The 21,141-nt window shown below is 39.3% G+C and overlaps 17 non-coding genes across 17 annotated transcripts; all 17 read right to left on the bottom strand.

Moving 5' to 3' along the window:
• Positions 1 to 62: 62 nt before the first annotated feature.
• On the bottom strand, positions 63 to 135 carry TRNAA-AGC (transfer RNA alanine (anticodon AGC)). The gene has a single exon. It is a non-coding gene; the product is annotated as a tRNA-Ala (tRNA).
• A 330-nt stretch (positions 136 to 465) lies between these two features.
• On the bottom strand, positions 466 to 538 carry TRNAK-CUU (transfer RNA lysine (anticodon CUU)). The gene has a single exon. It is a non-coding gene; the product is annotated as a tRNA-Lys (tRNA).
• A 1,210-nt stretch (positions 539 to 1,748) lies between these two features.
• TRNAK-CUU (transfer RNA lysine (anticodon CUU)) lies at positions 1,749 to 1,821 on the bottom strand. Its single transcript has one exon. It is a non-coding gene; the product is annotated as a tRNA-Lys (tRNA).
• A 572-nt stretch (positions 1,822 to 2,393) lies between these two features.
• Positions 2,394 to 2,466, bottom strand: TRNAA-AGC (transfer RNA alanine (anticodon AGC)). Its single transcript has one exon. It is a non-coding gene; the product is annotated as a tRNA-Ala (tRNA).
• Positions 2,467 to 4,931: 2,465 nt separating this feature from the next.
• TRNAK-CUU (transfer RNA lysine (anticodon CUU)) lies at positions 4,932 to 5,004 on the bottom strand. The gene has a single exon. It is a non-coding gene; the product is annotated as a tRNA-Lys (tRNA).
• Positions 5,005 to 5,576: 572 nt separating this feature from the next.
• Positions 5,577 to 5,649, bottom strand: TRNAA-AGC (transfer RNA alanine (anticodon AGC)). Its single transcript has one exon. It is a non-coding gene; the product is annotated as a tRNA-Ala (tRNA).
• Positions 5,650 to 7,016: 1,367 nt separating this feature from the next.
• Positions 7,017 to 7,089, bottom strand: TRNAM-CAU (transfer RNA methionine (anticodon CAU)). The gene has a single exon. It is a non-coding gene; the product is annotated as a tRNA-Met (tRNA).
• Positions 7,090 to 9,125: 2,036 nt separating this feature from the next.
• TRNAK-CUU (transfer RNA lysine (anticodon CUU)) lies at positions 9,126 to 9,198 on the bottom strand. Its single transcript has one exon. It is a non-coding gene; the product is annotated as a tRNA-Lys (tRNA).
• A 1,211-nt stretch (positions 9,199 to 10,409) lies between these two features.
• TRNAK-CUU (transfer RNA lysine (anticodon CUU)) lies at positions 10,410 to 10,482 on the bottom strand. Its single transcript has one exon. It is a non-coding gene; the product is annotated as a tRNA-Lys (tRNA).
• A 574-nt stretch (positions 10,483 to 11,056) lies between these two features.
• On the bottom strand, positions 11,057 to 11,129 carry TRNAA-AGC (transfer RNA alanine (anticodon AGC)). Its single transcript has one exon. It is a non-coding gene; the product is annotated as a tRNA-Ala (tRNA).
• Positions 11,130 to 11,459: 330 nt separating this feature from the next.
• TRNAK-CUU (transfer RNA lysine (anticodon CUU)) lies at positions 11,460 to 11,532 on the bottom strand. The gene has a single exon. It is a non-coding gene; the product is annotated as a tRNA-Lys (tRNA).
• Positions 11,533 to 12,742: 1,210 nt separating this feature from the next.
• Positions 12,743 to 12,815, bottom strand: TRNAK-CUU (transfer RNA lysine (anticodon CUU)). Its single transcript has one exon. It is a non-coding gene; the product is annotated as a tRNA-Lys (tRNA).
• A 1,636-nt stretch (positions 12,816 to 14,451) lies between these two features.
• TRNAA-AGC (transfer RNA alanine (anticodon AGC)) lies at positions 14,452 to 14,524 on the bottom strand. Its single transcript has one exon. It is a non-coding gene; the product is annotated as a tRNA-Ala (tRNA).
• Positions 14,525 to 14,854: 330 nt separating this feature from the next.
• TRNAK-CUU (transfer RNA lysine (anticodon CUU)) lies at positions 14,855 to 14,927 on the bottom strand. The gene has a single exon. It is a non-coding gene; the product is annotated as a tRNA-Lys (tRNA).
• Positions 14,928 to 16,137: 1,210 nt separating this feature from the next.
• On the bottom strand, positions 16,138 to 16,210 carry TRNAK-CUU (transfer RNA lysine (anticodon CUU)). Its single transcript has one exon. It is a non-coding gene; the product is annotated as a tRNA-Lys (tRNA).
• A 1,634-nt stretch (positions 16,211 to 17,844) lies between these two features.
• Positions 17,845 to 17,917, bottom strand: TRNAA-AGC (transfer RNA alanine (anticodon AGC)). The gene has a single exon. It is a non-coding gene; the product is annotated as a tRNA-Ala (tRNA).
• Positions 17,918 to 19,953: 2,036 nt separating this feature from the next.
• TRNAA-AGC (transfer RNA alanine (anticodon AGC)) lies at positions 19,954 to 20,026 on the bottom strand. Its single transcript has one exon. It is a non-coding gene; the product is annotated as a tRNA-Ala (tRNA).
• Positions 20,027 to 21,141: the final 1,115 nt, after the last annotated feature.

A 21,141-nucleotide genomic window follows, 5' to 3' on the forward strand; every position in this document is an offset into this window, starting at 1 on the left:
TCTTACTCTGCAATGACCTTGGCAATGACAAGTTAAAAATAAAATGTATGCAAATTTTATAATGGAGAATGCGGGCATCGATCCCGCTACCTCTCGCATGCTAAGCGAGCGCTCTACCATTTGAGCTAATTCCCCTGTGTTTTTAATCTGCATAACATGAAAAAAGTAACCTCACTGCCTTCCACACTTTATTTGAAGTCCAATTGCCCATAACAGTGTTCAGTTCACTCCTAACTTATGCCTTACCTCCACTTATGGGATGTTTTACAGTTCAGGTTGGCCTGTTTACTACTCGAATATGAGTGATATTGTGGTGTGTTCATCTAGACTCATACCCTACCTAATCTTGAAGTTAAATTTCCCACCAATGAGAAACCAAGGGAGATACCATTTTTGATAGTTATTGCATGTCTAATGCAAGAATAATCACCAGATTATGAGAGTCAAGCAAAAATTACTCATTTTCGCCCAACGTGGGGCTCGAACCCACGACCCTGAGATTAAGAGTCTCATGCTCTACCGACTGAGCTAGCCGGGCTCCCACTTCAAGATGGTATGCAGACTAATCATTTTTTATGAAGGAAATCCATTCCTGGACAATTTTTGGGAGTTATTGCATGTCTAATGCAAGATTAATCTCCATATTATGAGAGTCAATGCAATATTCAGGCAAAAATTACTCGTTTTCGCCCAATTTGGGGCTCGAACCCACGACCCTGAGATTAAGAGTCTCATGCTCTACCGACTGAGCTAGCCGGGCTCCCACTTCAAGATGGTATGCAGACTAATCATTTTTTAAGAAGGAAATCCATTCCTGGACAATTTTTGGGAGTTATTGCATGTCTAATGCAATATTAATCTCCATATTATGAGAGTCAATGCAATATTCAGGCAAAAATTACTCATTTTCGCCCAACGTGGGGCTCGAACCCACAACCCTGAGATTAAGAGTCTCATGCTCTACCGACTGAGCTAGCCGGGTTCCCTACTTAAGACAGTATGCAGACCAATCCCTTTTTGTGAAGAAAATCAAATCCTGGATATTCCTCTACTCTTGTTTTGCAAGGAAAGCCAGATTTATACATCCTTCAGAGGACAGAGTGTCAAAAAAAATAAGAGAAAATGAAAATGGAAGTTGTGAGAACTTCATTTTGAGATTGCATAAGAATTCAAATTCCTCTCACATGCTAAAGAATACCTGAACCCTTTTGATTAAACCACTTTAGTTGTTATAATGAGACCATATTTGAAAGCCATCTGTGATTTTTCTGTTCTTACTCTGCAATGACCTTGGCAATGACAAGTTAAAAATAAAATGTATGCAAATTTTATAATGGAGAATGCGTGCATCAATCCCGCTACCTCTCGCATGCTAAGCGAGCGCTCTACCATTTGAGCTAATTCCCCTGTGTTTTTAATCTGCATAACATGAAAAAAGTAACCTTACTGCCTTCCACACTTTATTTGAAGTCCAATTGCCCATAACAGTGTTAAGTTCACTCCTAACTTATGCCTTACCTCCACTTATGGGATGTTTTACAGTTCAGGTTGGCCTGTTTACTACTCGAATATGAGTGATATTGCGGTGTGTTCATCTAGACTCATACCCTAGCTAATCTTGAAGTTAAATTTCCCACCAATGAGAAACCAAGGGAGATACCATTTTTGATAGTTATTGCATGTCTAATGCAAGAATATTCACCAGATTATGAGAGTCAATGCAATAATCAGCAAAAATTACTCATTTTCGCCCAACGTGGGGCTCGAACCCACGACCCTGAGATTAAGAGTCTCATGCTCTACCGACTGAGCTAGCCGGGCTCCCACTTCAAGATGGTATGCAGACTAATCATTTTTTATGAAGGAAATCCATTCCTGGACAATTTTTGGGAGTTATTGCAGGTCTAATGCAAGATTAATCTCCATATTATGAGAGTCAATGCAATATTCAGGCAAAAATTACTCGTTTTCGCCCAACGTGGGGCTCGAACCCGCGACCCTGAGATTAAGAGTCTCATGCTCTACCGACAGAGCTAGCCGGGCTCCCTCCTTAAGACAGTATGCAGACCAATCCCTTTTTGTGAAGAAAATCAAATCCTGGATATTCCTCTACTCTTGTTTTGCAAGGAAAGCCAGATTTATACATCCTTCAGAGGACAGTGTCAAAAAAAATAAGAGAAAATGAAAATGGAAGTTGTGAGAACTTCATTTTGAGATTGCATAAGAATTCAAATTCCTCTCACATGCTAAAGAATACCTGAACCCTTTTGATTAAACCACTTTAGTTGTTATAATGAGACCATATTTGAAAGCCATCTGTGATTTTTCTGTTCTTACTCTGCAATGACCTTGGCAATGACAAGTTAAAAATAAAATGTATGCAAATTTTATAATGGAGAATGCGGGCATCGATCCCGCTACCTCTCGCATGCTAAGCGAGCGCTCTACCATTTGAGCTAATTCCCCTGTGTTTTTAATCTGCATAACATGAAAAAAGTAACCGCACTGCCTTCCACACTTTATTTGAAGTCCAATTGCCCATAACAGTGTTCAGTTCACTCCTAACTTATGCCTTACCTCCACTTATGGGATGTTTTACAGTTCAGGTTGGCCTGTTTACTACTCGAATATGAGTGATATTGCGGTGTGTTCATCTAGACTCATACCCTAGCTAATCTTGAAGTTAAATTTCCCACCAATGAGAAACCAAGGGAGATACCATTTTTGATAGTTATTGCATGTCTAATGCAAGAATATTCACCAGATTATGAGAGTCAATGCAATAATCCAGCAAAAATTACTCATTTTCACCCAACGTGGGGCTCGAACCCACGACCCTGAGATTAAGAGTCTCATGCTCTACCCACTGAGCTAGCCGGGCTCCCACTTCAAGATGGTATGCAGACTAATCATTTTTTAAGAAGGAAATCCATTCCTGGACAATTTTTGGGAGTTATTGCATGTCTAATGCAAGATTAATCTCCATATTATGAGAGTCGATGCAATATTCAGGCAAAAATTACTCGTTTTCGACCAACGTGGGGCTCGAACCCACGACCCTGAGATTAAGAGTCTCATGCTCTACCTACTGAGCTAGCCGGGTTCTCTCCTTAAGACAGTATGCAGACCAATCCCTTTTTGTGAAGAAAATCAAATCCTGGATATTCCTCTACTCTTGTTTTGCAAGGAAAGCCAGATTTATAAATCCTTCAGAGGACAGAGTGTCAAAAAAAATAAGAGAAAATGAAAATGGAAGTTGTGAGAACTTCATTTTGAGATTGCATAAGAATTCAAATTCCTCTCACATGCTAAAGAATACCTGAACCCTTTTGATTAAACCACTTTAGTTGTTATAATGAGACCATATTTGAAAGCCATCTGTGATTTTTCTGTTCTTACTCTGCAATGACCTTGGCAATGACAAGTTAAAAATAAAATGTATGCAAATTTTATAATGGAGAATGCGTGCATCAATCCCGCTACCTCTCGCATGCTAAGCGAGCGCTCTACCATTTGAGCTAATTCCCCTGTGTGTTTAATCTGCATAACATGAAAAAAGTAACCTTACTGCCTTCCACACTTTATTTGAAGTCCAATTGCCCATAACAGTGTTAAGTTCACTCCTAACTTATGCCTTACCTCCACTTATGGGATGTTTTACAGTTCAGGTTGGCCTGTTTACTACTCGAATATGAGTGATATTGCGGTGTGTTCATCTAGACTCATACCCTAGCTAATCTTGAAGTTAAATTTCCCACCAATGAGAAACCAAGGGAGATACCATTTCTGATAGTTATTGCATGTCTAATGCAGGAATATTCACCAGATTATGAGAGTCAATGCAATAATCCAGCAGAAATTACTCATTTTCGCACAACGTGGGGCTCGAACCCACGACCCTGAGATTAAGAGACTCATGCTCTACCGACTGAGCTAGCCGGGCTCCCACTTCAAGATGGTATGCAGACTAATCATTTTTTATGAAGGAAATCCATTCCTGGACAATTTTTGGGAGTTATTGCATGTCTAATGCAATATTAATCTCCATATTATGAGAGTCAATGCAATATTCAGGCAAAAATTACTCATTTTCGCCCAACGTGTGGCTCGAACCCACGACCCTGAGATTAAGAGTCTCATGCTCTACCGACTGAGCTAGCCGGGTTCCCTCCTTAAGACAGTATGCAGACCAATCCCTTTTTGTGAAGAAAATCAAATCCTGGATATTCCTCTACTCTTGTTTTGCAAGGAAAGACAGATTTATACATCCTTCAGAGGACAGAGTGTCAAAAAAAATAAGAGAAAATGAAAATGGAAGTTGTGAGAACTTCATTTTGAGATTGCATAAGAATTCAAATTCCTCTCACATGCTAAAGAATACCTGAACCCTTTTGATTAAACCACTTTAGTTGTTATAATGAGACCATATTTGAAAGCCATCTGTGATTTTTCTGTTCTTACTCTGCAATGACCTTGGCAATGACAAGTTAAAAATAAAATGTATGCAAATTTTATAATGGAGAATGCGTGCATCAATCCCGCTACCTCTCGCATGCTAAGCGAGCGCTCTACCATTTGAGCTAATTCCCCTGTGTGTTTAATCTGCATAACATGAAAAAAGTAACCTTACTGCCTTCCACACTTTATTTGAAGTCCAATTGCCCATAAGAGTGTTAAGTTCACTCCTAATTTATGCCTTACCTCCACTTATGGGATGTTTTACAGTTCAGGTTGGCCTGTTTACTACTCGAATATGAGTGATATTGCGGTGTGTTCATCTAGACTCATACCCTAGCTAATCTTGAAGTTAAATTTCCCACCAATGAGAAACCAAGGGAGATACCATTTTTGATAGTTATTGCATGTCTAATGCAAGAATATTCACCAGATTATGAGAGTCAATGCAATAATCAGCAAAAATTACTCATTTTCGCCCAACGTGGGGCTCGAACCCACGACCCTGAGATTAAGAGTCTCATGCTCTACCGACTGAGCTAGCCGGGCTCCCACTTCAAGATGGTATGCAGACTAATCATTTTTTATGAAGGAAATCCATTCCTGGACAATTTTTGGGAGTTATTGCAGGTCTAATGCAAGATTAATCTCCATATTATGAGAGTCAATGCAATATTCAGGCAAAAATTACTCGTTTTCGCCCAACGTGGGGCTCGAACCCGCGACCCTGAGATTAAGAGTCTCATGCTCTACCGACAGAGCTAGCCGGGCTCCCTCCTTAAGACAGTATGCAGACCAATCCCTTTTTGTGAAGAAAATCAAATCCTGGATATTCCTCTACTCTTGTTTTGCAAGGAAAGCCAGATTTATACATCCTTCAGAGGACAGTGTCAAAAAAAATAAGAGAAAATGAAAATGGAAGTTGTGAGAACTTCATTTTGAGATTGCATAAGAATTCAAATTCCTCTCACATGCTAAAGAATACCTGAACCCTTTTGATTAAACCACTTTAGTTGTTATAATGAGACCATATTTGAAAGCCATCTGTGATTTTTCTGTTCTTACTCTGCAATGACCTTGGCAATGACAAGTTAAAAATAAAATGTATGCAAATTTTATAATGGAGAATGCGGGCATCGATCCCGCTACCTCTCGCATGCTAAGCGAGCGCTCTACCATTTGAGCTAATTCCCCTGTGTTTTTAATCTGCATAACATGAAAAAAGTAACCGCACTGCCTTCCACACTTTATTTGAAGTCCAATTGCCCATAACAGTGTTCAGTTCACTCCTAACTTATGCCTTACCTCCACTTATGGGATGTTTTACAGTTCAGGTTGGCCTGTTTACTACTCGAATATGAGTGATATTGCGGTGTGTTCATCTAGACTCATACCCTAGCTAATCTTGAAGTTAAATTTCCCACCAATGAGAAACCAAGGGAGATACCATTTTTGATAGTTATTGCATGTCTAATGCAAGAATATTCACCAGATTATGAGAGTCAATGCAATAATCCAGCAAAAATTACTCATTTTCACCCAACGTGGGGCTCGAACCCACGACCCTGAGATTAAGAGTCTCATGCTCTACCCACTGAGCTAGCCGGGCTCCCACTTCAAGATGGTATGCAGACTAATCATTTTTTAAGAAGGAAATCCATTCCTGGACAATTTTTGGGAGTTATTGCATGTCTAATGCAAGATTAATCTCCATATTATGAGAGTCGATGCAATATTCAGGCAAAAATTACTCGTTTTCGACCAACGTGGGGCTCGAACCCACGACCCTGAGATTAAGAGTCTCATGCTCTACCTACTGAGCTAGCCGGGTTCTCTCCTTAAGACAGTATGCAGACCAATCCCTTTTTGTGAAGAAAATCAAATCCTGGATATTCCTCTACTCTTGTTTTGCAAGGAAAGCCAGATTTATAAATCCTTCAGAGGACAGAGTGTCAAAAAAAATAAGAGAAAATGAAAATGGAAGTTGTGAGAACTTCATTTTGAGATTGCATAAGAATTCAAATTCCTCTCACATGCTAAAGAATACCTGAACCCTTTTTATTAAACCACTTTAGTTGTTATAATTAGACCATATTTGAAAGCCATCTGTGATTTTCTGTTCTTACTCTGCAATGACCTTGGCAATGACAAGTTAAAAATAAAATGTATGCAAATTTTATAATGGAGAATGCGGGCATCGATCCCACTACCTCTCGCATGCTAAGCGAGCGCTCTACCATTTGAGCTAATTCCCCTGTGTGTTTAATCTGCATAACATGAAAAAAGTAACCTCACTGCCTTCCACATAACAGTGTTCAGTTCACTCCTAACTTATGCCTTACCTCCACTTATGGGATGTTTTACAGTTCAGGTTGGCCTGTTTACTACTTGAATATGAGTGATATTGTGGTGTGTTCATCTAGACTCATACCCTACCTAATCTTGAAGTTAAATTTCCCACCAATGAGAAACCAAGGGAGATACCATTTTTGATAGTTATTGCATGTCTAATGCAAGAATAATCACCAGATTATGAGAGTCCAGAAAAAATTACTCATTTTCGCCCAATGTGGGGCTCGAACCCACTACCCTGAGATTATGAGTCTCATGCTCTACCAACTGAGCTAGCCGGCTCCCACTTCAAGATGGTATGCAGACTAATCATTTTTTATGAAGGAAATCCATTCCTGGACAATTTTTGGGAGTTATTGCATGTCTAATGCAAGATTAATCTCCATATTATGAGAGTGAATGAAATTTTCAGGCAAAAAATTTTCTTTTTCGCCCAACGTGGGGCTCGAACCCACAACCCTGAGCTTAAGAGTCTCATGCTCTACCGACTGAGCTTGCGGGGGTCCATCCTTAAGACAGTATGCAGACCAATCACCTTTTGTGAAGAAAATCAAATCCTGGATATTCCTCTACTCTTGTTTTGCAAGGAAAGCCAGATTTATACATCCTCCAGAGGACAGAGTGTCAAAAAAAATAAGAGAAAATGAAAATGGAAGTTGTGAGAACTTCATTTTGAGATTGCATAAGAATTCAAATTCCTCTCACATGCTAAAGAATACCTGAACCCTTTTGATTAAACCACTTTAGTTGTTATAATGAGACCATATTTGAAAGCCATCTGTGATTTTTCTGTTCTTACTCTGCAATGACCTTGGCAATGACAAGTTAAAAATAAAATGTATGCAAATTTTATAATGGAGAATGCGGGCACCGATCCCGCTACCTCTCGCATGCTAAGCGAGCGCTCTACCATTTGAGCTAATTCCCCTGTGTGTTTAATCTGCATACATGAAAAAAGTAACCTTACTGCCTTCCACACTTTATTTGAAGTCCAATTGCCCATAACAGTGTTAAATTCACTCCTAATTTATGCCTTACCTCCATTTATGGGATGTTTTACATTTCAGGTTGGCCTGTTTACTACTCGAATATGAGTGATATTGCGGTGTGTTCATCTAGACTCATACCTAGCTAATCTTGAAGTTAAATTTCCCACCAATGAGAAACCAAGGGAGATACCATTTTTGATAGTTATTGCATGTCTAATGCAAGAATATTCACCAGATTATGAGAGTCAATGCAATAATCCAGCAAAAATTACTCATTTTCGCCCAACGTGAGGCTCGAAACCACGACCCTGAGATTAAGAGTCTCATGCTCTACCGACTGAGTTAGCCGGGCTCCCACTTCAAGATGGTATGCAGACTAATAATTTTTTATGAAGGAAATCCATTCCTGGACAATTTTTGGGAGTTATTGCATGTGTAATGCAGGATTAATCTCCATATTATGAGAGTCAATGCAATATTCAGGCAAAAAGTACTCATTTTCGCCCAACGTGTGGCTCGAACCCACGACCCTGAGATTAAGAGTCTCATGCTCTACCGACTGAGCTAGCCGGGTTCCCTCCTTAAGACAGTATGCAGACCAATCGCTTTTTGTGAAGAAAATCAAATCCTGGATATTCCTCTACTCTTGTTTTGCAAGGAAAGCCAGATTTATACATCCTTCAGAGGACAGAGTGTCAAAAAAAATAAGAGAAAATGAAAATGGAAGTTGTGAGAACTTCATTTTGAGATTGCGTAAGAATTCAAATTCCTCTCACATGCTAAAGAATACCTGAACCCTTTTGATTAAACCACTTTAGTTGTTATAATGAGACCATATTTGAAAGCCATCTGTGATTTTTCTGTTCTTACTCTGCAATGACCTTGGCAATGACAAGTTAAAAATAAAATGTATGCAAATTTTATAATGGAGAATGCGGGCATCGATCCCGCTACTTCTCGCATGCTAAGCGAGCGCTCTACCATTTGAGCTAATTCCCCTGTGTTTTTAATCTGCATAACATGAAAAAAGTAACCTGACTGCCTTCCACACTTTATTTGAAGTCCAATTGCCCATAACAGTGTTCAGTTCACTCCTAACTTATGCCTTACCTCTACTTATGGGATGTTTTACAGTTCAGGTTGGCCTGTTTACTACTCGAATATGAGTGATATTGTGGTGTGTTCATCTAGACTCATACCCTACCTAATCTTGAAGTTAAATTTCCCACCAATGAGAAACCAAGGGAGATACCATTTTTGATAGTTATTGCATGTCTAATGCAAGAATAATCACCAGATTATGAGAGTCAAGCAAAAATTACTCATTTTCGCCCAACGTGGGGCTCGAACCCACGACCCTGAGATTAAGAGTCTCATGCTCTACCGACTGAGCTAGCCGGGCTCCCACTTCAAGATGGTATGCAGACTAATCATTTTTTATGAAGGAAATCCATTCCTGGACAATTTTTGGGAGTTATTGCAGGTCTAATGCAAGATTAATCTCCATATTATGAGAGTCAATGCAATATTCAGGCAAAAATTACTCGTTTTCGCCCAACGTGGGGCTCGAACCCGCGACCCTGAGATTAAGAGTCTCATGCTCTACCGACTGAGCTAGCCGGGCTCCCACTTCAAGATGGTATGCAGACTAATCATTTTTTAAGAAGGAAATGCATTCCTGGACAATTTTTGGGAGTTATTGCATGTCTAATGCAATATTAATCTCCATATTATGAGAGTCAATGCAATATTCAGGCAAAAATTACTCATTTTGGCCCAACGTGGGGCTCGAACCCACGACCCTGAGATTAAGAGTCTCATGCTCTACCGACTGAGCTAGCCGGGTTCCCTCCTTAAGACAGTATGCAGACCAATCCCTTTTTGTGAAGAAAATCAAATCCTGGATATTCCTCTACTCTTGTTTTGCAAGGAAAGCCAGATTTATACATCCTTCAGAGGACAGAGTGTCAAAACAAATAAGAGAAAATGAAAATGGAAGTTGTGAGAACTTCATTTTGAGATTGCATAAGAATTCAAATTCCTCTCACATGCTAAAGAATACCTGAACCCTTTTGATTAAACCACTTTAGTTGTTATAATGAGACCATATTTGAAAGCCATCTGTGATTTTTCTGTTCTTACTCTGCAATGACCTTGGCAATGACAAGTTAAAAATAAAATGTATGCAAATTTTATAATGGAGAATGCGGGCATCGATCCCGCTACCTCTCGCATGCTAAGCGAGCACTCTACCATTTGAGCTAATTCCCCTGTGTGTTTAATCTGCATAACATGAAAAAAGTAACCTTACTGCCTTCCACACTTTATTTGAAGTCCAATTGCCCATAAGAGTGTTAAGTTCACTCCTAACTTATGCCTTACCTCCACTTATGGGATGTTTTACAGTTCAGGTTGGCCTGTTTACTACTCGAATATGAGTGATATTGCGGTGTGTTCATCTAGACTCATACCCTACCTAATCTTGAAGTTAAATTTCCCACCAATGAGAAACCAAGGGAGATACTATTTTTGATAGTTATTGCATGTCTAATGCAGGAATATTCACCAGATTATGAGAGTCAATGCAATAATCCAGCAAAAATTACTCATTTTCGCCCAACGTGGGGCTCGAACCCACGACCCTGAGATTAAGAGTCTCATGCTCTACCGACTGAGCTAGCCGGGCTCCCACTTCAAGATGGTATGCAGACTAATCATTTTTTATGAAGGAAATCCATTCCTGGACAATTTTTGGGAGTTATTGCATGTCTAATGCAAGATTAATCTCCATATTATGAGAGTCAATGCAATATTCAGGCAAATATTACTCATTTTCGCCCAACGTGGGGCTCGAACCCACGACCCTGAGATTAAGAGTCTCATGCTCTACCGACTGAGCTAGCCGGGTTCCCTCCTTAAGACAGTATGCAGACCAATCCCTTTTTGTGAAGAAAATCAAATCCTGGATATTCCTCTACTCTTGTTTTGCAAGGAAAGCCAGATTTATACATCCTTCAGAGGACAGAGTGTCAAAAAAAATAAGAGAAAATGAAAATGGAAGTTGTGAGAACTTCATTTTGAGATTGCATAAGAATTCAAATTCCTCTCACATGCTAAAGAATACCTGAACCCTTTTGATTAAACCACTTTAGTTGTTATAATGAGACCATATTTGAAAGCCATCTGTGATTTTTCTGTTCTTACTCTGCAATGACCTTGGCAATGACAAGTTAAAAATAAAATGTATGCAAATTTTATAATGGAGAATGCGGGCATCGATCCCGCTACCTCTCGCATGCTAAGCGAGCGCTCTACCATTTGAGCTAATTCCCCTGTGTTTTTAATCTGCATAACATGAAAAAAGTAACCTCACTGCCTTCCACACTTTATTTGAAGTCCAATTGCCCATAACAGTGTTCAGTTCACTCCTAACTTATGCCTTACCTCCACTTATGGGATGTTTTACAGTTCAGGTTGGCCTGTTTACTACTCGAATATGAGTGATATTGTGGTGTGTTCATCTAGACTCATACCCTACCTAATCTTGAAGTTAAATTTCCCACCAATGAGAAACCAAGGGAGATACCATTTTTGATAGTTATTGCATGTCTAATGCAAGAATAATCACCAGATTATGAGAGTCAAGCAAAAATTACTCATTTTCGCCCAACGTGGGGCTCGAACCCACGACCCTGAGATTAAGAGTCTCATGCTCTACCGACTGAGCTAGCCGGGCTCCCACTTCAAGATGGTATGCAGACTAATCATTTTTTATGATGGAAATCCATTCCTGGACAATTTTTGGGAGTTATTGCATGTCTAATGCAATATTAATCTCCATATTATGAGAGTCAATGCAATATTCAGGCAAAAATTACTCATTTTCGCCCAACGTGGGGCTCGAACCCACGACCCTGACATTAAGAGTCTCATGCTCTACCAACTGAGCTAGCCGGGTTCCCTCCTTAAGACAGTATGCAGACCAATCCCTTTTTGTGAAGAAAATCAAATCCTGGATATTCCTCTACTCTTGTTTTGCAAGGAAAGCCAGATTTATACATCCTTCAGAGGACAGAGTGTCAAAAACAATAAGAGAAAATGAAAATGGAAGTTGTGAGAACTTCATTTTGAGATTGCATAAGAATTCAAATTCCTCTCACATGCTAAAGAATACCTGAACCCTTTTGATTAAACCACTTTAGTTGTTATAATGAGACCATATTTGAAAGACATCTGTGATTTTTCTGTTCTTACTCTGCAATGACCTTGGCAATGACAAGTTAAAAATAAAATGTATGCAAATTTTATAATGGAGAATGCGGGCACCGATCCTGCTACCTCTCGCATGCTAAGCGAGCGCTCTACCATTTGAGCTAATTCACCTGTGCGTTTAATCTGCATACATGAAAAAAGTAACCTTACTGCCTTCCACACTTTATTTAACTTCCAATTGCCCATAACAGTGTTAAGTTCACTCCTAATTTATGCCTTACCTCCATTTATGGGATGTTTTACATTTCAGGTTGGCCTGTTTACTACTCGAATATGAGTGATATTGCGGTGTGTTCATCTAGACTCATACCCTAGCTAATCTTGAAGTTAAATTTACCACCAATGAGAAACCAAGGGAGATACCATTTTTGATAGTTATTGCATGTCTAATGCAAGAATATTCACTAGATTATGAGAGTCAATGCAATAATCCAGCAAAAATTACTCATTTTCACCCAACGTGAGGCTCGAAACCACGACCCTGAGATTAAGAGTCTCATGCTCTACCGACTGAGCTAGCCGGGCTCCCACTTCAAGATGGTATGCAGACTAATCATTTTTTATGATGGAAATCCATTCCTGGACAATTTTTGGGAGTTATTGCATGTCTAATGCAAGATTAATCTCCATATTATGAGAGTCAATGAAATATTCAGGCAAAAATTACTCTTTTTCGCCCAACGTGGGGCTCGAACCCACGACCCTGAGATTAAGAGTCTCATGCTCTACCGACTGAGCTAGCCGGGCTCCCACTTCAAGATGGTATGCAGACTAATCATTTTTTATGATGGAAATCCATTCCTGGACATTTTTTGGGAGTTATTGCATGTCTAATGCAATATTAATCTCCATATTATGAGAGTCAATGTAATATTCAGGCAAAAATTACTCATTTTCGCCCAACGTGGGGCTCGAACCCACGACCCTGACATTAAGAGTCTCATGCTCTACCAACTGAGCTAGCCGGGTTCCCTCCTTAAGACAGTATGCAGACCAATCCCTTTTTGTGAAGAAAATCAAATCCTGGATATTCCTCTACTCTTGTTTTGCAAGGAAAGCCAGATTTATACATCCTTCAGAGGACAGAGTGTCAAAACAAATAAGAGAAAATGAAAATGGAAGTTGTGAGAACTTCATTTTGAGATTGCATAAGAATTCAAATTCCTCTCACATGCTAAAGAATACCTGAACCCTTTTGATTAAACCACTTTAGTTGTTATAATGAGACCATATTTGAAAGCCATCTGTGATTTTTCTGTTCTTACTCTGCAATGACCTTGGCAATGACAAGTTAAAAATAAAATGTATGCAAATTTTATAATGGAGAATGCGGGCATCGATCCCGCTACCTCTCGCATGCTAAGCGAGCACTCTACCATTTGAGCTAATTCCCCTGTGTGTTTAATCTGCATAACATGAAAAAAGTAACCTTACTGCCTTCCACACTTTATTTGAAGTCCAATTGCCCATAAGAGTGTTAAGTTCACTCCTAACTTATGCCTTACCTCCACTTATGGGATGTTTTACAGTTCAGGTTGGCCTGTTTACTACTCGAATATGAGTGATATTGCGGTGTGTTCATCTAGACTCATACCCTACCTAATCTTGAAGTTAAATTTCCCACCAATGAGAAACCAAGGGAGATACTATTTTTGATAGTTATTGCATGTCTAATGCAGGAATATTCACCAGATTATGAGAGTCAATGCAATAATCCAGCAAAAATTACTCATTTTCGCCCAACGTGGGGCTCGAACCCACGACCCTGAGATTAAGAGTCTCATGCTCTATCGACTGAGCTAGCCGGGCTCCCACTTCAAGATGGTATGCAGACTAATCATTTTTTATGAAGGAAATCCATTCCTGGACAATTTTTGGGAGTTATTGCATGTCTAATGCAAGATTAATCTCCATATTATGAGAGTCAATGCAATATTCAGGCAAATATTACTCATTTTCGCCCAACGTGGGGCTCGAACCCACGACCCTGAGATTAAGAGTCTCATGCTCTACCGACTGAGCTAGCCGGGTTCCCTCCTTAAGACAGTATGCAGACCAATCCCTTTTTGTGAAGAAAATCAAATCCTGGATATTCCTCTACTCTTGTTTTGCAAGGAAAGCCAGATTTATACATCCTTCAGAGGACAGAGTGTCAAAAAAAATAAGAGAAAATGAAAATGGAAGTTGTGAGAACTTCATTTTGAGATTGCATAAGAATTCAAATTCCTCTCACATGCTAAAGAATACCTGAACCCTTTTGATTAAACCACTTTAGTTGTTATAATGAGACCATATTTGAAAGCCATCTGTGATTTTTCTGTTCTTACTCTGCAATGACCTTGGCAATGACAAGTTAAAAATAAAATGTATGCAAATTTTATAATGGAGAATGCGGGCATCGATCCCGCTACCTCTCGCATGCTAAGCGAGCGCTCTACCATTTGAGCTAATTCCCCTGTGTTTTTAATCTGCATAACATGAAAAAAGTAACCTCACTGCCTTCCACACTTTATTTGAAGTCCAATTGCCCATAACAGTGTTCAGTTCACTCCTAACTTATGCCTTACCTCCACTTATGGGATGTTTTACAGTTCAGGTTGGCCTGTTTACTACTCGAATATGAGTGATATTGTGGTGTGTTCATCTAGACTCATACCCTACCTAATCTTGAAGTTAAATTTCCCACCAATGAGAAACCAAGGGAGATACCATTTTTGATAGTTATTGCATGTCTAATGCAAGAATAATCACCAGATTATGAGAGTCAAGCAAAAATTACTCATTTTCGCCCAACGTGGGGCTCGAACCCACGACCCTGAGATTAAGAGTCTCATGCTCTACCGACTGAGCTAGCCGGGCTCCCACTTCAAGATGGTATGCAGACTAATCATTTTTTATGATGGAAATCCATTCCTGGACAATTTTTGGGAGTTATTGCATGTCTAATGCAATATTAATCTCCATATTATGAGAGTCAATGCAATATTCAGGCAAAAATTACTCATTTTCGCCCAACGTGGGGCTCGAACCCACGACCCTGACATTAAGAGTCTCATGCTCTACCAACTGAGCTAGCCGGGTTCCCTCCTTAAGACAGTATGCAGACCAATCCCTTTTTGTGAAGAAAATCAAATCCTGGATATTCCTCTACTCTTGTTTTGCAAGGAACGCCAGATTTATACATCCTTCAGAGGACAGAGTGTCAAAAACAATAAGAGAAAATGAAAATGGAAGTTGTGAGAACTTCATTTTGAGATTGCATAAGAATTCAAATTCCTCTCACATGCTAAAGAATACCTGAACCCTTTTGATTAAACCACTTTAGTTGTTATAATGAGACCATATTTGAAAGACATCTGTGATTTTTCTGTTCTTACTCTGCAATGACCTTGGCAATGACAAGTTAAAAATAAAATGTATGCAAATTTTATAATGGAGAATGCGGGCACCGATCCCGCTACCTCTCGCATGCTAAGCGAGCGCTCTACCATTTGAGCTAATTCACCTGTGTGTTTAATCTGCATACATGAAAAAAGTAACCTTACTGCCTTCCACACTTTATTTAACTTCCAATTGCCCATAACAGTGTTAAGTTCACTCCTAATTTATGCCTTACCTCCATTTATGGGATGTTTTACATTTCAGGTTGGCCTGTTTACTACTCGAATATGAGTGATATTGCGGTGTGTTCATCTAGACTCATACCCTAGCTAATCTTGAAGTTAAATTTACCACCAATGAGAAACCAAGGGAGATACCATTTTTGATAGTTATTGCATGTCTAATGCAAGAATATTCACTAGATTATGAGAGTCAATGCAATAATCCAGCAAAAATTACTCATTTTCACCCAACGTGAGGCTCGAAACCACGACCCTGAGATTAAGAGTCTCATGCTCTACCGACTGAGCTAGCCGGGCTCCCACTTCAAGATGGTATGCAGACTAATCATTTTTTATGATGGAAATCCATTCCTGGACAATTTTTGGGAGTTATTGCATGTCTAATGCAAGATTAATCTCCATATTATGAGAGTCAATGAAATATTCAGGCAAAAATTACTCTTTTTCGCCCAACGTGGGGCTCGAACCCACGACCCTGAGATTAAGAGTCTCATGCTCTACCGACTGAGCTAGCCGGGCTCCCACTTCAAGATGGTATGCAGACTAATCATTTTTTATGATGGAAATCCATTCCTGGACAATTTTTGGGAGTTATTGCATGTCTAATGCAATATTAATCTCCATATTATGAGAGTCAATGCAATATTCAGGCAAAAATTACTCATTTTCGCCCAACGTGGGGCTCGAACCCACGACCCTGACATTAAGAGTCTCATGCTCTACCAAGTGAGCTAGCCGGGTTCCCTCCTTAAGACAGTATGCAGACCAATCCCTTTTTGTGAATAAAATCAAATCCTGGATATTCCTCTACTCTTGTTTTGCAAGGAAAGCCAGATTTATACATCCTTCAGAGGACAGAGTGTCAAAAAAAATAAGAGAAAATGAAAATGGAAGTTGTGAGAACTTCATTTTGAGATTGCATAAGAATTCAAATTCCTCTCACATGCTAAAGAATACCTGAACCCTTTTGATTAAACCACTTTAGTTGTTATAATGAGACCATATTTGGAAGCCATCTGTGATTTTTCTGTTCTTACTCTGCAATGACCTTGGCAATGACAAGTTAAAAATAAAATTTATGCAAATTTTATAATGGAGAATGCGGGCACCGATCCCGCTACCTCTCGCATGCTAAGCGAGCGCTCTCCCATTTGAGCTAATTCACCTGTGTGTTTAATCTGCATACATGAAAAAAGTAACCTTACTGCCTTCCACACTTTATTTGAAGTCCAATTACCCATAACAGTGTTAAGTTCACTCCTAATTTATGCCTTACCTCCATTTATGGGATGTTTTACATTTCAGGTTGGCCTGTTTACTACTCGAATATGAGTGATATTGTGGTGTGTTCATCTAGACTCATACCCTAGCTAATCTTGAAGTTAAATTTACCACCAATGAGAAACCAAGGAGATACCATTTTTGATAGTTATTGCATGTCTAATGCAAGAATATTCACTAGATTATGAGAGTCAATGCAATAATCCAGCAAAAATTACTCATTTTCACCCAACGTGAGGCTCGAAACCACGACCCTGAGATTAAGAGTCTCATGCTCTACCGACTGAGTTAGCCGGGCTCCCACTTCAAGATGGTATGCAGACTAATCATTTTTTTATGAAGGAAATCCATTCCTGGACAATTTTGGGAGTTATTGCATGTCTAATGCAAGATTAATCTCAATATTATGAGAGTCAATGAAATATTCAGGCAAAAATTACTCTTTTTCGCCCAACGTGGGGCACGAACCCACAACCCTGAGCTTAAGAGTCTCATGCTCTACCGACTGAGCTTGCCGGGGTCACTCCTTAAGACAGTATGCAGACCAATCACTTTTTGTGAAGAAAATCAAATCCTGGATATTCCTCTACTCTTGTTTTGCAAGGAAAGCCAGATTTATACATCCTTCAGAGGACAGAGTGTCAAAAAAAATAAGAGAAAATGAAAATGGAAGTTGTGAGAACTTCATTTTGAGATTGCATAAGAATTCAAATTCCTCTCACATGCTAAAGAATACCTAAACCCTTTTGATTAAACCACTTTAGTTGTTATAATGAGACCATATTTGAAAGCCATCTGTGATTTTTCTGTTCTTACTCTGCAATGACCTTGGCAATGACAAGTTAAAAATAAAATGTATGCAAATTTTATAATGGAGAATGCGGGCATCGATCCCGCTACCTCTCGCATGCTAAGCGAGCGCTCTACCATTTGAGCTAATTCCCCTGTGTTTTTAATCTGCATAACATGAAAAAAGTAACCTCACTGCCTTCCACACTTTATTTGAAGTCCAATTGCCCATAACAGTGTTCAGTTCACTCCTAACTTATGCCTTACCTCCACTTATGGGATGTTTTACAGTTCAGGTTGGCCTGTTTACTACTCGAATATGAGTGATATTGTGGTGTGTTCATCTAGACTCATACCCTACCTAATCTTGAAGTTAAATTTCCCACCAATGAGAAACCAAGGGAGATACCATTTTTGATAGTTATTGCATGTCTAATGCAAGAATAATCACCAGATTATGAGAGTCAAGCAAAAATTACTCATTTTCGCCCAACGTGGGGCTCGAACCCACGACCCTGAGATTAAGAGTGTCATGCTCTACCGACTGAGCTAGCCGAGCTCCCACTTCAAGATGGTATGCAGACTAATCATTTTTTATGATGGAAATCCATTCCTGGACAATTTTTGGGAGTTATTGCATGTCTAATGCAATATTAATCTCCATATTATGAGAGTCAATGCAATATTCAGGCAAAAATTACTCATTTTCGCCCAACGTGGGGCTCGAACCCACGACCCTGACATTAAGAGTCTCATGCTCTACCAACTGAGCTAGCCGGGTTCCCTCCTTAAGACAGTATGCAGACCAATCCCTTTTTGTGAATAAAATCAAATCCTGGATATTCCTCTACTCTTGTTTTGCAAGGAAAGCCAGATTTATACATCCTTCAGAGGACAGAGTGTCAAAAAAATAAGAGAAAATGAAAATGGAAGTTGTGAGAACTTCATTTTGAGATTGCATAAGAATTCAAATTCCTCTCACATGCTAAAGAATACCTGAACCCTTTTGATTAAACCACTTTAGTTGTTATAATGAGACCATATTTGGAAGCCATCTGTGATTTTTCTGTTCTTACTCTGCAATGACCTTGGCAATGACAAGTTAAAAATAAAATTTATGCAAATTTTATAATGGAGAATGCGGGCACCGATCCCGCTACCTCTCGCATGCTAAGCGAGCGCTCTCCCATTTGAGCTAATTCACCTGTGTGTTTAATCTGCATACATGAAAAAAGTAACCTTACTGCCTTCCACACTTTATTTGAAGTCCAATTACCCATAACAGTGTTAAGTTCACTCCTAATTTATGCCTTACCTCCATTTATGGGATGTTTTACATTTCAGGTTGGCCTGTTTACTACTCGAATATGAGTGATATTGTGGTGTGTTCATCTAGACTCATACCCTAGCTAATCTTGAAGTTAAATTTACCACCAATGAGAAACCAAGGAGATACCATTTTTGATAGTTATTGCATGTCTAATGCAAGAATATTCACTAGATTATGAGAGTCAATGCAATAATCCAGCAAAAATTACTCATTTTCACCCAACGTGAGGCTCGAAACCACGACCCTGAGATTAAGAGTCTCATGCTCTACCGACTGAGTTAGCCGGGCTCCCACTTCAAGATGGTATGCAGACTAATCATTTTTTTATGAAGGAAATCCATTCCTGGACAATTTTGGGAGTTATTGCATGTCTAATGCAAGATTAATCTCAATATTATGAGAGTCAATGAAATATTCAGGCAAAAATTACTCTTTTTCGCCCAACGTGGGGCTCGAACCCACAACCCTGAGCTTAAGAGTCTCATGCTCTACCGACTGAGCTTGCCGGGGTCACTCCTTAAGACAGTATGCAGACCAATCACTTTTTGTGAAGAAAATCAAATCCTGGATATTCCTCTACTCTTGTTTTGCAAGGAAAGCCAGATTTATACATCCTTCAGAGGACAGAGTGTCAAAAAAAATAAGAGAAAATGAAAATGGAAGTTGTGAGAACTTCATTTTGAGATTGCATAAGAATTCAAATTCCTCTCACATGCTAAAGAATACCTAAACCCTTTTGATTAAACCACTTTAGTTGTTATAATGAGACCATATTTGAAAGCCATCTGTGATTTTTCTGTTCTTACTCTGCAATGACCTTGGCAATGACAAGTTAAAAATAAAATGTATGCAAATTTTATAATGGAGAATGCGGGCATCGATCCCGCTACCTCTCGCATGCTAAGCGAGCGCTCTACCATTTGAGCTAATTCCCCTGTGTTTTTAATCTGCATAACATGAAAAAAGTAACCTCACTGCCTTCCACACTTTATTTGAAGTCCAATTGCCCATAACAGTGTTCAGTTCACTCCTAACTTATGCCTTACCTCCACTCATGGGATGTTTTACAGTTCAGGTTGGCCTGTTTACTACTCGAATATGAGTGATATTGTGGTGTGTTCATCTAGACTCATACCCTACCTAATCTTGAAGTTAAATTTCCCACCAATGAGAAACCAAGGGAGATACCATTTTTGATAGTTATTGCATGTCTAATGCAAGAATAATCACCAGATTATGAGAGTCAAGCAAAAATTACTCATTTTCGCCCAACGTGGGGCTCGAACCCACGACCCTGAGATTAAGAGTGTCATGCTCTACCGACTGAGCTAGCCGAGCTCCCACTTCAAGATGGTATGCAGACTAATCATTTTTTATGATGGAAATCCATTCCTGGACAATTTTTGGGAGTTATTGCATGTCTAATGCAATATTAATCTCCATATTATGAGAGTCAATGCAATATTCAGGCAAAAATTACTCATTTTCGCCCAACGTGGGGCTCGAACCCACGACCCTGACATTAAGAGTCTCATGCTCTACCAACTGAGCTAGCCGGGTTCCCTCCTTAAGACAGTATGCAGACCAATCCCTTTTTGTGAAGAAAATCAAATCCTGGATATTCCTCTACTCTTGTTTTGCAAGGAAAGCCAGATTTATACATCCTTCAGAGGACAGAGTGTCAAAAAAAATAAGAGAAAATGAAAATGGAAGTTGTGAGAACTTCATTTTGAGATTGCATAAGAATTCAAATTCCTCTCACATGCTAAAGAATACCTGAACCCTTTTGATTAAACCACTTTAGTTGTTATAATGAGACCATATTTGAAAGCCATCTGTGATTTTTCTGTTCTTACTCTGCAATGACCTTGGCAATGACAAGTTAAAAATAAAATGTATGCAAATTTTATAATGGAGAATGCGGGCACCGATCCCGCTACCTCTCGCATGCTAAGCGAGCGCTCTACCATTTGAGCTAATTCACCTGTGTGTTTAATCTGCATACATGAAAAAAGTAACCTTACTGCCTTCCACACTTTATTTAACTTCC

Source organism: Lissotriton vulgaris, chromosome 1_1, assembly GCF_964263255.1.
Source record: "Lissotriton vulgaris chromosome 1_1, aLisVul1.2, whole genome shotgun sequence".
Lineage (NCBI taxonomy): Eukaryota > Metazoa > Chordata > Amphibia > Caudata > Salamandridae > Lissotriton > Lissotriton vulgaris.